Source organism: Opisthocomus hoazin, chromosome 10 (genome assembly GCF_030867145.1).
Source record: "Opisthocomus hoazin isolate bOpiHoa1 chromosome 10, bOpiHoa1.hap1, whole genome shotgun sequence".
Classification (NCBI taxonomy): Eukaryota; Metazoa; Chordata; class Aves; order Opisthocomiformes; family Opisthocomidae; genus Opisthocomus; species Opisthocomus hoazin.
The window spans coordinates 15,686,969-15,701,979 of NC_134423.1; the positions used below are offsets into that span (position 1 = coordinate 15,686,969).

The window sequence follows — 15,011 nt, forward strand, 5'->3', positions numbered from 1 at the left end:
AATATGGAAGTCTATGCTTCTATGCTTTGGTATGTCTTTATGAATATTTTGATTTCTTTAAGAATCATTTCTCTTTAGAAAGATTTCATTGTCTGAAGTGCTTAAGATTTTCTGCTTTTAGATTCTCTTTTGGCAGAGGGCTGGGGTTTTTTTTCAGTGGAAAGACTCTTTAGCTTTAATGTCATATTTCAAAAGACGTTTTCTTGCTGTCTTTTGATTTTTCCCTTTGACAGACATCATTGCTGAGTAATGCCCAGGGTCATACTTTTGAAAAACAAATTCTTTCTTTGAAATATTGCTGCAGGATCTATGGCAGAGCATATATCCAGAGGAGTAGGCGCTTGTCCTTTTATAAGATAAAGGTTTAATTCTGTAAGGGATGTGTCTGGCACAAGAGTTAGATGCAGATCAGTAAAGAAATATGAAAGGGAAAATCAGCATCTGTGGTAGTGGTTTTATGAATATATACACATACATTCACATGTACATTCAATTTTGGAATATTAAGCAAGAAATGGATTAAATGTAAGGTAATTTGTTCCACCAGAAAACATACAGCAAACTATTACTTCAGTTCATTACTTGCTTGGACAAAGCTCCAGACTGAGCCAAAATCTTTGCCACAGAGTGCAGAGGGCTTCAACTGAAGTCAAAATAGTTGACCCAAGGTATCAAAGATAAATTTAGCCTGGATAAAAAGTCCTGATATAATGCCTAGATAGCAGTTATTTTCCTAAGAGAATTTATTACCACAACAAAACTTAGTTGGAAAAAAGTCTTCTCCCATCTCTTGGTAGAACATCAGATATTTTAGTAAAATACAATCGTTTTCTCCTACAGCAAATTTCTACCCTTAAGAAATCTTAGTTCAAAAAGTCACTAGCATTCAACTAATGTTTAGTGACAAAATTGGACCAATGTCTCTATTGAGATGCTTAGCATAAAAATGGCATTGCAGAATGATTGTCCATTTCATTCATTGCTAAATCCTGCTTCCACACAATTAATAAATTATATTAATTGCAAGGAAAGAAGACTTGGGCCTTTAATCACATGATGATTCAAGAGATAATCCTTGGTAAAGAGCAGGTTTATTACCACTGAAGGTGACAGATTAACAAATTCTGACTTTGATGGTTACTATTTTTTCAGTCATACCACAGGTCTTTACAAGGACCTTAAAATTTTCACTATTTCTAATTTGATTTCTATTCCCTAGTTTTGTTGTTTCCCTAGCATTTTAGTTCAACTGGTTTTATGGATGTCCAACATAAAATATGACTAGTTGGTGTATGACATGTTACCTCTGCAGTGTAGGAACATATTTTGATTTCTACGGCACTGAGTCAGCATTCTGATGAGTTAGCATTTATATTCCCAACAGCTGTTTATTCCTCTCAATGTAATTTCAGAGATAAATGTCCAGAAGGGATTTGCTGCCCCAGATCTATCAGAAAACATATTTAAGATATTCTGTGGTATTTAAATCATTAAAAAAAAATTCAGTAATGCTAGGGAAAAGAGTTTAATTTTTAGCATTAAATAACTAGTTTAAACCTTACTACATTATTTTTAAATATAATGTGGTAAAAAGTAAAAGTATTTTTATTTTCTGTGCAAAATCATATCAATGGTTTCTGGGGACATTATAAATTTAAGAAACATACTGAAATTTCCAATCAGTATTTTTATTTTACCACTTTTATTTAGAGTTGAGAAAGCAGCTTTGAGAAGAAAAGAAGATATAGGAATGAGTGCACCTAAAGGGCCAAACTGTTCCTGGAATAGCTGATTGATTGTGTCTTACTAAAGCCATGGGACCAGTTGGCACAGTAGAACATAAATCTTGATACAAGGTAAACCAGTAGACGAGGATTCACTGCATTCTGAAATTGTTCAGGTGATGCTGCAATGTTATGTTGGCAAATATGGTGTAGGCTATGGTCATTAATATGCCATGATTTTTTATCTGCCTTTGGTTTTAGTCTTCTTGTAAAGCAATGCAGAAGGCGCAGAGTAGCATAGGCTTCATTTTCCTGCATCAGCCCTATAGACTCTATAGGGTGCGCTACCTGTGTTACCACAGCTGCCTTATCTTTGGATTTCAGTAAGAGTAAACTCTTTCTAGGAGATGTTTCTTCTAAACACTCTTGTGTTAAACATGGGTTTACAATATGGCAGGGAAATTAAAGTTATTGTTAGTGAAATTATAGAAGTGTATGTTATCCATGCAAAAATAAAATCCATTTCTGAATCCCATTAAATGAATGATTTTGATCATGTCTAGTGGCAATTAATTCTACAGATTACTTTTGATAAAGGAATTAAAATTAATACTTAATTGCTCTGTTTTTGTCTGTTCTTTCAAACTCCATTTTTTCTTGTCTCAGGACAAAAAATAAAAAGGGATTCTCGATGTAACTTTCCTAAAAGTTCAATTCATATCCTCTGTATTACCTTTTGCCTTCTCCTACTCTATAGTCTAAAAAAAATGGTCCCTTTTTTCAAACTCAGATAGAAAGATGTCTTTGCTTAGTACAATAACAACATATATTGCCTAACAATTTCAGTTTTATTCTCAGCGATTTTTTATTTCTTCTTTTCTGGGATAGACTAAAAAGAACAGTGAACAGTATTACAGAGGAGAGTTTTCCAATAGATACTTTCTGCACCTGAATATTTTGGCTGCTATAGACCACGAATCATCAGTTCTTACTGAGCTTTCTATATTACCAGCAAGTGCTTTTTTTCCCTCTCCCCCTCCTGGTAACTATAAATTTAGAAATAAAGATAATAGGCCAAATTAACTTGCAGGCAATTCCGTTCATCTCAGTCATAACTGTGTCCATAAATGAACGTAAATGAACCAATGAATAAAACCATCATGGTTACTACTCCAGTAATGTAAGACTTTTAAAATACAAGCAGTACTTTTGATGCTAAACTCCTTAATAAAACACCAAAACTTGAATGTTACTACCCTAGGAATTTTTTTCCTAAATCCTTACTTATGTCAATAAACAAGGTTAAACAGGAGGTGAAAATCTTCATCCATATTTACCATTAAAACTTAAGCTATGAGGCAGACTTTGCTGTGGAAAGAAACTGTCTTGAATCTAAGCATTCAAGATCATTTACATTGCTGTGACATATGCACCATGAAGAAAAATGTGTAAGTAGAAGATAATAATCTCTTTGATCTATTCATGAAAATTGATTTGGGCCATTTCTCTACACGTGTTGCATTGCCAATGTAGACTAATGTATAGCTTTCTCAAAAATCATTAAATGAATCTTGAGATTGGACAATGCTTACAAATTATTTGATCCCTTCTAAAATCAATTCATAATCCTGTGTCTGCATTTGCCAGTTTTCTTCTGGCTTTGTAAAATATTCTGAAGATTTCAATGGCTGTACTGTAACTTTGTATACATGTGTTCAACATTCCACTTTGATTTATAAGTGTAGTGAAGAATGGGCATCAGGGTCAATATATTTGTATAAAAGGTATTCTGAGTTTAATGCTTTGCTTTACTCCCAGATTTGTGGATAGTTCAATTTCTTATTTTTAGCTCGGTCTTAAAGGATGTGAAAAAAAAAAGTAATTTGATTGATTGAAATGCTGCTGTGTGTATAGTGCTCTGCCTTTTGAGAAATCATTAGCTTGCACAGTAAACACCTACATATACTTTCATGGTAAGAACTCTAAAACTTTGTGCTGATATTTGCATGATTATTCATGCAATACCCAACACAAAAGTTTCCAAAACAGTGTCCAATATGCTTTGTGAATGATACCAAAAGCAACAACAATGATAAATTTTTATTTATTTTTTTCATAAACTGAGTGTCTGTTTCTTGGTAATATTGTTACTGGTGTTATTTGTATGACTTCAGTGCCTGGATTTCCCAGGTGAGATTGATTATAGAATCACAGAATTCTTTGGGCTGGAAGGGACCTTTAGAGGTCGTCTAACCCAACCCCCCTGCAGTAAGCAGGGACATCTTCAACTCGCTCAGGTTGCTCAGAGCTCCATCCAACCTGGCCTTGAATGTTTCCAGGGACGGGGCATTGACCATCTCTCTGGGCAGCCTGTGCCAGTGTTTCACCACCCTCATTGTAAAGAATTTCTTGTTTATATCCAGTCTAAATCTACCCTCCCTTAGTTTAAAGCATTACTCCTTGTCCTGTCACAACAGGCCTTGCTAAAAAGATTGTCCCCATCTTTCTTATAGCTCCCCTTCAGGTACTGATAAATGTGTATTCCAACCTAGAAGTGTTTACAATCTAAGTACGTCTTCATGGAATTATTGCTATGACAGAAAGGTCTGAATGATGTTATTATATACAGTTTAATACATATAGTTTAATACATTTTTTTCGTCAGTGTGGAAGCAGAGCATATGCCAACAGCACTAGTAGAAGAAATATTCTTAGGACAATTATATGGTTCAGAGCTGTTGGGGTGGAGCTGTGGCGAAGAATATGTAAACTTACAGAGAGGTGATCTTTCGAAGTACAGCCAAGTCTTAAGACAGAATGCTTCTATGAGAAGTTTTTCCTAAGATGCAGTCATTTTGTTATGATCTCTTATTCAACGACTGGTTTAAATGTAAACTAAGTTATGGCAAGAATATATGCGTATTCCAAGTGGCTGATCAGCACAGTGACAGTAGGTATGCATACCACTAAAGTCCATCTCCTCTCACACATACCCTGTCTCAAAACTGGCACTTCCATTTTATTAATCTTCACCAAAAAAACCCCACTTGTGTAAGAGGAAACTATTATAGAAGGGAAGAATCATCCTAAGAGGAGAATATTGAGTGGCTGGCTGGCTGGCTGGCTGGACAGGCAGCTGTAAGGCCTGATCCCCTTGTCTGTATTTGGGCTACAATGACAATATGAAGTGTACCTGCGAAGTGTATGTGAAGAGATGATTTAATATGCATACAGTAGCCCCATCACAGCTCCCAGAGTATGGTATTTAGCTGGATTGCTGCTGTACTCTAACTCTTTCTGACTCAAAGAACAACCTTTTAGGCATTCCTAGCCAAGAACAGCCAAAAATAAGTTAGAGTAGTCTGAGGCTGCACTAATTAACTGTAGAAGCCAGAAAGTCAGGAAGTTCAAAGATCAGAAAAAATGTTTTCAAGGCCAAAAGCTGCCTTCATCCTTTTTCTGGTTTTGTTGCAAGCAGAATCCAGGTAGAATAGATAACTGGGTTCTGGATATTTTGAGACATGGGATATTGTGTCAGGAAGCATGCATAATGCATTGCTATGGTAATGGTTATAACAGTTAGTATCTTTTATGGAAAAAAAAAATTCTGTATAAGTGTAGTTAGCTTACATAAGTAACTGCTACTTCAGTAGTTTTTGTCAGAAATGCTTTTTAATTATCTATAATATCTTAGAACATGTAATATTTTACATTTTGTGTAGCAAAGGTAGCAGCTTATAGAAGTGACAATTTATATAGACGAAAGTGCAGGTTATTACCCTGAGCTGAGCAGGCTACTAAATAAACCATCTTGTCTTTATTACGATATACTATACTATACTTACAATACAATTAACTACAGTATCTGATAACCGTCAATGTAACAACAGTTGCAAGAAATTCCAATAACAGACTGGAAAGTACTTCTTACGGTATTTCTAAAATGGGAATCTCCAGAATGACTTGGGAAACACACTTGTTCTGACATCTTGATTTGCTTTTCTCTTCTCATCCTTCATTTCTCTTTTACACTTCTTTCTACTGCTGACTGTAGCCGTGGCTTATCTGTTCCAGGTTCCAAACTGGGATGAGCAGCTTCCTGTCAAATAAGCCAGTGCTACTGGATGAATTTACCTTGACATGACTGCTGTGATGCCAAAAGCCACAAGCTAACTGGTAACAATTGTTAGGTATGTCAATGCTAATTTTTATTGTTGATGAATGTGATAAAAATGCCAGGTGGCAAAGAAGCATAACAGTGCAGTCACTTGGTTCATCAACATCTAATCCTCTTGAACCTCAATAAACATTTGAGATCAGACATAATGTGAATAAAACCTTTTCCATATGCATATTACCTGCTGTATTAGCTCCCAATTTACATAACATGTTTGCACTAAAAATACATGCAAGATTAGAGATGGCACCGTCACAGCAGTAATACTGACAATGACTTGAGCATGCCAAGTAGCAGATCTTTGGATGAAGCCAGTCAAGGTTTTGTCTCAGTAATTGCTGGCAAGAAATGGCTGTTCCTGCTTTTCTTCATCCATGATTGCATTGGCTCAATACATCCTCTCTTGCAGAATACCCTCTGTGAGCAGGTGCATAATCCATGACAATTTTCTCATATAGATTCTTCACATATAAATTTCATCAAGAGAGCAGGATTTCTTTTCTGTTTCCAGTGCCACTCTGAATCATTCAGAAACCTGACCGTCAATGGAGGAGCTCTGTGTTTCCATAGCAAGCACGTCCTTAGAACCTCTTTTGAGGACTAACTACTTCTCTAAATAATCCTTGGAAGTAGGAAAATGTGGGGAAGAATAAACAAGAGCACCAGGCTCTGCTTTTCCTATCTAGTTGCTTTTTTACAGAAATGCCTATCCTCTCAGCTTCTATCCCCAGACAAAACATAGGCGTTTGGGAGGGGGAAGGAAGGACAGTAGTATCATTTAAGCCTGTGAGCCTGCTTTCAGAGTAAAGGGAATGAATTTGCACATGCCGAATTGTTCTGTACAGAATATGGGGTACAATCAATCCTGCTTTATAAAAACAGTGCATGACATTGGCAGCACTGAGGATTGACTGGAATTCTGCTTTACATTTCTACATGAGAGTTACTACATCAGTACACAGAATCACACGGAATGTTCGAGGTTGGAAGGGACCGCTGTGGGTCATCTAGTCCAACCCCCCTGCTGAAGCAGGGTCACCTACAGCAGGCTGCACAGGACTGCATCCAGGCAGGTCTTCAATATCTGCAGAGAAGCAGAATCCACAACCTCCCTGGGCAGCCTGTTCCAATGCTCCGTCACCCTGAGTGGGAAGAAGTTCTTCCTCATGTTCAGACGGAACTTCCTATGCTTCAGTTTGTGCCCGTTGCCCCTTGTCCTGTCGCTGGGCACCACTGAAAAGAGTTTGGCCCCATCCTCTTGACACCCACCCTTCAGATATTTATAAACATTTATTAGGTCCCCTCATAGCCTTCTCTTTTTCAGGCTGAACAAGCCCAGCTCCCTCAGTCTTTCCTCGTAGGACAGATGCTCCAGTCCCCTCATCATCCTCGGAGCCCTCCACTGGACTCTTTCCAGTATTTCCTCATCTTTCTTGGACTGGGGAGCCCAGAACTGGACACAGTACTCCAGATGGGGCCTCACTAGGGCAGTGTAGAGGGGAAGGAGAACCTCCCTCGACCTACTGGTCACACTCTTCCTAATGCATCCCAGGATCCCATTAGCCTTCTTGGCAGCCAGGGCACACTGCTGGCTCATGGTCAACCTGTCATCCACCAGCACTCCCAGGTCCCTCTCCACAGAGCTGCTCTCCAGCAGGTCTGCCCCAAGCCTGTATTGGTGCATGGGGTTGATCCTCCCCAGGTGCAGGACCCTGCACTTGCCCTTGTTGAACCTCATCAGGTTCCTCTCTACCCAGCTCTCCAGCCTGTCCAGGTCACACTGAATGGCAGCACAGCCTGCCGGTGTATCCACCACTCCTCCCAGTTTTGTGTCATCAGCAAACTTGCTGAGGGTACACTCTAACTCTTCATCCAGGTCATTGATGAAGAAGTTAAACAAGACTAGGCCCAGTACTGACCCCTGGGGGACACCACTAGTTACTGGCCTCCAACTAGACTCAGCGCCGCTGATGACAACCCTCTGAGTTCTGCCATTCAGCCAGTTCTCAATCCACCTCACTGTCCATTCATCTAGTCCACACTTCCTGAGCTTCCCTAGGAGGATGTTATGGGAGATGTTATCACAGAATCACAGAATGGTAGGGGTTGGAAGGGACCTCTGTGGGTTATCTAGTCCAACCCTCCTGCCAAAGCAGGGTCACCTACAGTAGGCTGTAGAGGACCTTGTCCAGGCGGGTATGTTATCAGTAGCGTAAAGTTGATTACCAGTAAAAATTATGTTTGAAGACTGTCATGTCTGGTTTTCAGTGACGGTATTCCCTGTTCATAGTTCAAGGCATCTCATTAGAAATGGGCATATTTCAGATTCCCTACACATTTGTTTAAATATTAAAAAGTTACTGAATCACAGCAACATGACAATCCTGCCTGATACACGTGAACTTATTGTATTTACTAGGATTTAGAAGTGTGGTTTTTGTAAAGTGCTAGCTATTGCATTCTGATGCATGTTCTAGAAGTACAGTGGTCCTTGTTTCTGTCTTTGGATGGAGCCTCTGGTTACTCTGAACTGGCTGCTGAGTGGTTGGTTGATCTCATTGTCCTGGGTTTGGCCAGGACAGGGTTAATTTTCACCAGAATCCAGGAAGGGGCACAGCCAGGTGGGCTGACCTAACCCCAACCTGGCCAAACAGAGCCAGGTATTCCATACTATGTGCCGTCACGCTGGGTTCCGGTGGGGGGGCGGCGCGGCGGGAACTCACTCGCGGCTTGGGAGCACGCGGCGCCGGTCCTGTTCAGGAGAGCAGCTCTGTGGCTCGTGTGGTTCGTGTCATGTTTTCCCCTTATCTGTATCGTTATTGTTCCTGTCCCCTTTTGTTTGCTGTTCTGTTAAACTGCCCTTACCCCGACCCACCGGTTTCTGCCTCTTTCTTTCTATTCTCCTCCACACCCTGGTGGGGGGAGGGGCGGCCGCATGGCGCTTTTGTTGCCAGCGGCAGCTGAAACCAAAACAGTAATTGGCGCCCAGGCGTGGGGCCGGGATAACGGCAGGGCTGAGCAGTGTGTGTTAAAACAGCTTTCTTAAATTTTGTTATACGCATTTATTGTGTTAAATAGCCGCCGGTAAAAAATGTTTCTGACTTTGATCAGATGGCTGTGGTATTTGAATCCTTATTTGCTGTATCTGTTCGCTGCCATGCTGTTCATTACCTTGGGGAAAAGGACCAGGATGATGATTTTGCTGTACTGTGTGGTATCGACTTATGATATGATAACATCACTATGCATGAAATTAGGCTTGTGTTTGCATGCGGCACTGCGGTCATTTCCATACCTCGGATCCTATGTCTTAGAATTTGTGAATAATCAAACCCAATCTGTGGGGAAAACTGGAGGGGATGCCTTCCCCCACTGTTTCGCCCCCTCTCTGTCCTTCAGGCTGGTCCTAACGGCGAGTACCCGTGGGATGCTCAGGGCAGCACTCTCCTTTTGTTCTGCCTCCTGAATGGGTTGCAGGTTTTGTTTAGGGTCAAACAAGTCGTTAAGAACATCGTGCAGAGACCTGCCCCGGGGCTGGATAGCTCTGAGTGGCTGGGTGTGTGGGACAGCATGGGCAGGTGTCTAGAGCAGTGGGCACCTCCGATGTCTTTGAAACTCACCCCTGAACAGGTGCAGAATCCGGACAAACTAGTCTGCAAAAAGTGTGCTGCCACCCTGGGAACTCGAGAGAGACACAGATCACTGCAACGTGCTGGGGTCTGGCCCATGCCTACCGAGCCCTGTTCAACCTGATTCAGTGCTCTAAAGGGAAAGCGGGGGGGAACGAAGTGGCAGGCACTGCGACTGGCGCTGCCCCCCCAGCCGGCCCTGCAGCCCCTCCAGCCCAGCAGGCAGTCACAGCCCCCCCGACTGGCACCACGGCTGCTGCAGCCACTGGCGTGGTCCCGGCTCCCCTGGTGGGCACGGCAGTGACTCCAGCCCCAGCTCCAGCCACAGGAACAGTGACTGAGCCCAATGACCAACCTGTGCCAGTAGCAGTCGCCCCTGGAAAACTAAAGAAAGACGCAAAGAGAGCAGATCGCTCCGGGAGGGATGACGATGAGCCAGGGTCATCGCAGGAGATAGAGACAGAGATCATCACCCGGTCCCTGTCCCTGGGCGAGATGCGAGACATGCGGAAAGATTTCAGCCGCCACCCAGGCGAGCACATTGCCACCTGGCTGCTGCGGTGCTGGGATAACGGGGCCAGCAGCTTGGAATTAGAGGGCAAGGAAGCCAAGCAGCTGGGATCCCTGGCCAGGGACAGGGGCATTGACAAGGCCATTGGGAAGAAGGAAAAAGTCCTCAGCCTCTGGAGGAGACTTCTGTCAGGCGTGAGGGAGAGGTACCCCTTCAGTGACGATTTTGTATGCTATCCTGGCAAGTGGACCAATATGGAAAGGGGTATTCAGTACTTGAGGGAATTAGCTGTGCGGGAGCTGGTTTACTGTGACACAGACGATGAGCAGGTACCCACAGACCCAGATGAACTCCAGTGCTCACAATCCATGTGGAGGAAGTTTGTGCGGAGCGCACCCTCCTCATATGCCAACTCATTGGCAGTTGTAAACTGGAAAGGTAAAGAGGCACCAACACTGGATGAGGTGGCTGTCCGACTCTGGCAATATGAGGAAAGTCTCTCTTCCTCCCTTGTCTCAGCCGTGGGTCCCAAGAGCTGAGTGTATTGGAGGCTGAAGTGAGCCTCACTGGGCAGGACTGGCAGAAGCACCCCATTGTAACTGGCCCCGAGGCTCCGTGCATCCTTGGGATAGACTATCTTAGGAGAGGCTATTTCAAGGACCCAAGGGGGTATCGGTGGGCTTTTGGCATAGGTGCTTTGGAGACGGAAGAAATTAAACAGCTGTCCATTTTGCCTGGTCTCTCGGAGGATCCTTCCGTTGTGGGTTGCTGAGGGTTGAAGAACAACAGGTGCCCATCGCAACCACAGTGGTGCACCGGCGACAGTATCATAGCAACCGAGACTCCCTTCTCCCCATTCATCAGCTGATCCGCCAGCTGGAGAGTCAAGGAGTGATCACCAAAACTCGCTCACCCTTCAGTAGTCCCATATGGCCAGTGAGAAAATCTACTGGAGAGTGGAGACTGACAATAGACTACCGTGGCCTGAATGAAGTCACACCACCGCTGAGTGCTGCAGTGCCAGACATGCTAGAACTTCAATATCAGCTGGAGTCAAAGGCACCCAGGTGGTACGCTACAACTGACATCGCTAATGCATTCTTCTCCATCCCTTTGGCAGCAGAGTGCAGGCCACAGTTTGCTTTCACCTGGAGGGGCATCCAGTACACCTGGAATCGACTGCCCCAGGGGTGGAAACACAGTCCCACCATTTGCCATGGACTAATCCAGACTGCACTGGAAAAGGGTGAAGCTCCAGAACATCTGCAGTACATCGATGACATCATTGTATGGGGTGACACAGCGGAGGAGGTTTTTCAGAAAGGGGAGAAAATAGTTCAGATCCTTCTGACAGCCGGTTTCGCCATTAAGCGAAGTAAAGTCAAGGGACCTGCGCAAGAGATCCAGTTTTTGGGAATAAAATGGCAGGATGGGCGCCGTCAAATCCCAATGGATGTCATCAACAAAATAGCAGCTATGTCTCCACCAACCAGCAAAAAGGAAGCACAGGCCTTCCTGGGTGTTGTGGGTTTTTGGAGGATGCACATCCCAAATTACAGCCAGATTGTAAGTCCTCTGTACCACGTGACCCGGAAGAAGAATGATTTTGAATGGGGCCCTGAGCAATGAGAGGCATTTGAAAAGATTAAACGGGAGATAGTTCATGCCGTAGCCCTTGGTCCAGTCCGGTCAGGGCAAGATGTTAAAAACGTGCTCTACACCGCAGCCGGGGAGAACGGCCCAACCTGGAGTCTCTGGCAGAAAGCACCAGGGGAGACTCGAGGTCGACCCCTGGGGTTTTGGAGCCGGGGATACAAAGGATCCGAGGCCCGCTATACTCCCACTGAAAAAGAGATTCTGGCAGCATATGAAGGCGTTCGAGCTGCTTCAGAAGTGGTCGGCACTGAAGCACAGCTCCTCCTAGCACCACGATTGCTGGTCCTGGGCTGGATGTTCAAAGAGAGGGTCCTCTCTACGCAACATGCCACGGATGCTACGTGGAGTAAGTGGGTTGCGCTGATCACCCAGCGCGCCCGAATGGGAAACCCCAGTCGCCCAGGAATTCTGGAGGTCATCATGGACTGGCCAGAAGGCAAAGACTTTGGAGCATCGCCAGAGGAGGAGGTGACACATGCTGAAGAGGCCCCACTGTAAAACCAGCTGCCAGAAGATAAGAAACAGTATGCCCTGTTCACAGATGGGTCCTGTCGCATTGTGGGGAAGCAGCGGAGGTGGAAGGCTGCTGTATGGAGCCCTACACGACAAGTCGCGGAAACTGCCGAGGGAGAAGGTGAGTCCAGCCAGTTTGCAGAGGTGAAAGCCATCCAGCTGGCTTTAGACATTGCCAGTCGAGAGAAGTGGCCAGTGCTCTATCTTTACACCGACTCCTGGATGGTGGCCAATGCCTTGTGGGGGTGGCTGCAGCAATGGAAGAAGAACAACTGGCAGCGCAGAGGCAAACCTATCTGGGCTGCCCCATTGTGGCAAGATATTGCTGCCCGTCTGGAGCAGTTGGTTGTAAAAGTCCGTCACGTGGACGCCGACGTCCCTAAGAGTCGGGCCACTGAAGAACATCAAAACAACCACCAGGTAGATCAGGCTGCTAAGATTGAAGTGGCTCAGGTGGATCTGGACTGGCAACATAAGGGTGAACTGTTTATAGCTCGGTGGGCCCATGACACCTCGGGCCACCAAGGAAGAGACACGACATACAGATGGGCTCGTGACCGAGGGGTGGACTTGACCATGGATACCATCGCACGGGTTATCCATGAATGTGAAACATGCGCTGCAATCAAGCAAGCCAAGCGGGTAAAGCCTCAGTGGTATGGAGGATGATGGCTAAAATATAAATACGGGGAGGCTTGGCAGATTGACTACATCACACTGCCACAAACCCGCCAAGGCAAGCGCTATGTGCTCACAATGGTGGAGGCCACCACCGGATGGCTGGAAACCTACCCTGTGCCCCATGCCACTGCCCGGAATACCATCCTGGGCCTGCAAGAACAAGTCCTGTGGCGACATGGCACCCCCGAAAGAACTGAGTCGGACAACGGGACTCATTTTCGCAACAGCCTCATAGACACCTGGGCCAAAGAACACGGTATTGAGTGGGTGTATCACATCCCCTACCATGCACCAGCCTCTGGAAAGATAGAGCAGTACAATGGGCTGCTAAAAACCACTTTGAGGGCAATGGGGGGTGGAACTTTCAAAAACTGGGATACTCATTTAGCAAAGGCCACCTGGTTGGTTAACACCAGAGGGTCCACCAACCGGGCTGGTCCTGCCCAGTCAAAACCTCAGCGCCCTGTAGAAGGAGATAAAGTCTCTGTAGTGCACATGCGGAACATGTTAGGGAAGACGGTTTGGGTTGGTCCTGCCTCGGACAAAGGCAAGCCCATCCGCGGGATTGCTTTTGCTCAAGGACCTGGGTGTACCTGGTGGGTAATGCGGAAGGATGGGGAAGTCCGATGTGTACCTCATGGGGATTTCATTTTGGGGACAATAGTCCATAAATAAATTGTATAAAGTTAATTGTTAAATAACCCTGTCACTGTCTGTTATCACTGTTATAATTGTTATATTTTGTACCAGTAGTAGCATAGTAAGAATCGTCCAGATTAAAGAAGGATGGACTTTTTGATGAACACCTTGCAGAGCACAGCGATGATGGAACTGGACCTGGTTTTCAACAACTGGCATCCAGCAACTTCATCAAGATCAACATCTCCTGCAGACTGTGAGTTCTGGATGCAGCAAGTGACCGCCCATCACCACACGTCACCTCTCCTGCCACTGAAGACCATTACGACAGATGGAGCCTGAAGTCATGGATTAAATGAACTCAATGGACACTTTAGAATGATGATCCATAGACTAAGGGAATGATATCTGGAGACAGGAGAAGTGGTGGTGATCAACTGGACAATGGGGGATCTGGGCATGACGTAGATGGTATGGAATAAGGGGTGGATAATGTCCTGGGTTCGGCCAGGACAGGGTTAATTTTCACCAGAATCCAGGAAGGGGCACAGCCGGGTGGGCTGACCTAACCCCAACTTGGCCAAACAGAGCCGGGTATTCCATACTATGTGCTGTCACGCTGGGTTCCGTGGCGGGGGCGGTGCGGTGGGGACTCACTCGCGGCTTGGGAGCGCGCAGTGCTGGTCCTATTCGGGAGAGCAGCTCTGTGGCTCGTGTGGTTCGTGTCGTGTTTTCTCCTTATCTGTATCGTTATTGTTCCTGTCCCCTTTTGTTTGCTGTTCTGTTAAACTGCCCTTACCCCGACCCACCGGTTTCTGCCTGTTTCTTTCCATTCTCCTCCACACCGTGGTGGGGGGAGGGGCGGCCGCGTGGCGCTTTTGTTGCCGGCGGCAGCTGAAACCAAAACACTCATTCATCGTACAAATTGTTAACAAAAAATGAATGAACAGTGGCGCATCTAAGGACTCTCTAATTTGAAGGACCTCGTTGTCAATGTCCTACTGCCATTGCCAGCTTGGCCTGGCTTTTCACCACACCAAGAAGAGGAAGCTTGACAAAGGGGATCCAAATCACTGTGAAGCCATTTTCTGTTTCCTTATCCTGTTATGTCACTGAACAAAGCATAACTAGGCAGGACCTAATAGCTCCTTGGGCACCTGTTACAAGCAGCGGGTGCTGTCATGTTCAGTGTACTCTACTGCAGCCTAGATTCCCATACGTACATATCTGATTGTTTAATTCTCTTTTTTCATTTTTTGTCTCCTTCCATAAGCTGTTTCTTCTCCAGAATAAGGAGTTCCAGCCTGCTCAATTATTTTTTTCTATGGAAACCATTCCATCCCATGCATTTGATCATCATTGACTTTCTCTGAACATTTTCCGGATCTAATGTAACATCTTCAAGATGCAAGCACCAGAACAGCACACAGTATTCCAGGTCTGAGCAAACCATGGCATTAGAGACTGGTATAATAATATTT

At 44.7% G+C, this 15,011-nt stretch overlaps 2 protein-coding genes across 5 annotated transcripts in view; one reads left to right on the plus strand and one right to left on the minus strand.

Moving 5' to 3' along the window:
* Positions 1-15,011, minus strand: part of TJP1 (tight junction protein 1) — a 216,182-nt gene that overhangs the window by 193,067 nt on the left and 8,104 nt on the right. The gene's annotated exons all lie outside the window — the stretch shown is intronic.
* Positions 1-15,011, plus strand: part of TARS3 (threonyl-tRNA synthetase 3) — a 64,448-nt gene that overhangs the window by 16,053 nt on the left and 33,384 nt on the right. For all 4 annotated transcript variants that reach the window (XM_075431511.1, XM_075431510.1, XM_075431509.1 and 1 more), the window contains one exon: positions 5,799-5,914. The gene's annotated coding sequence lies outside the window, so the exon portion shown is untranslated. The remainder of the gene's footprint in view (positions 1-5,798; positions 5,915-15,011) is intronic.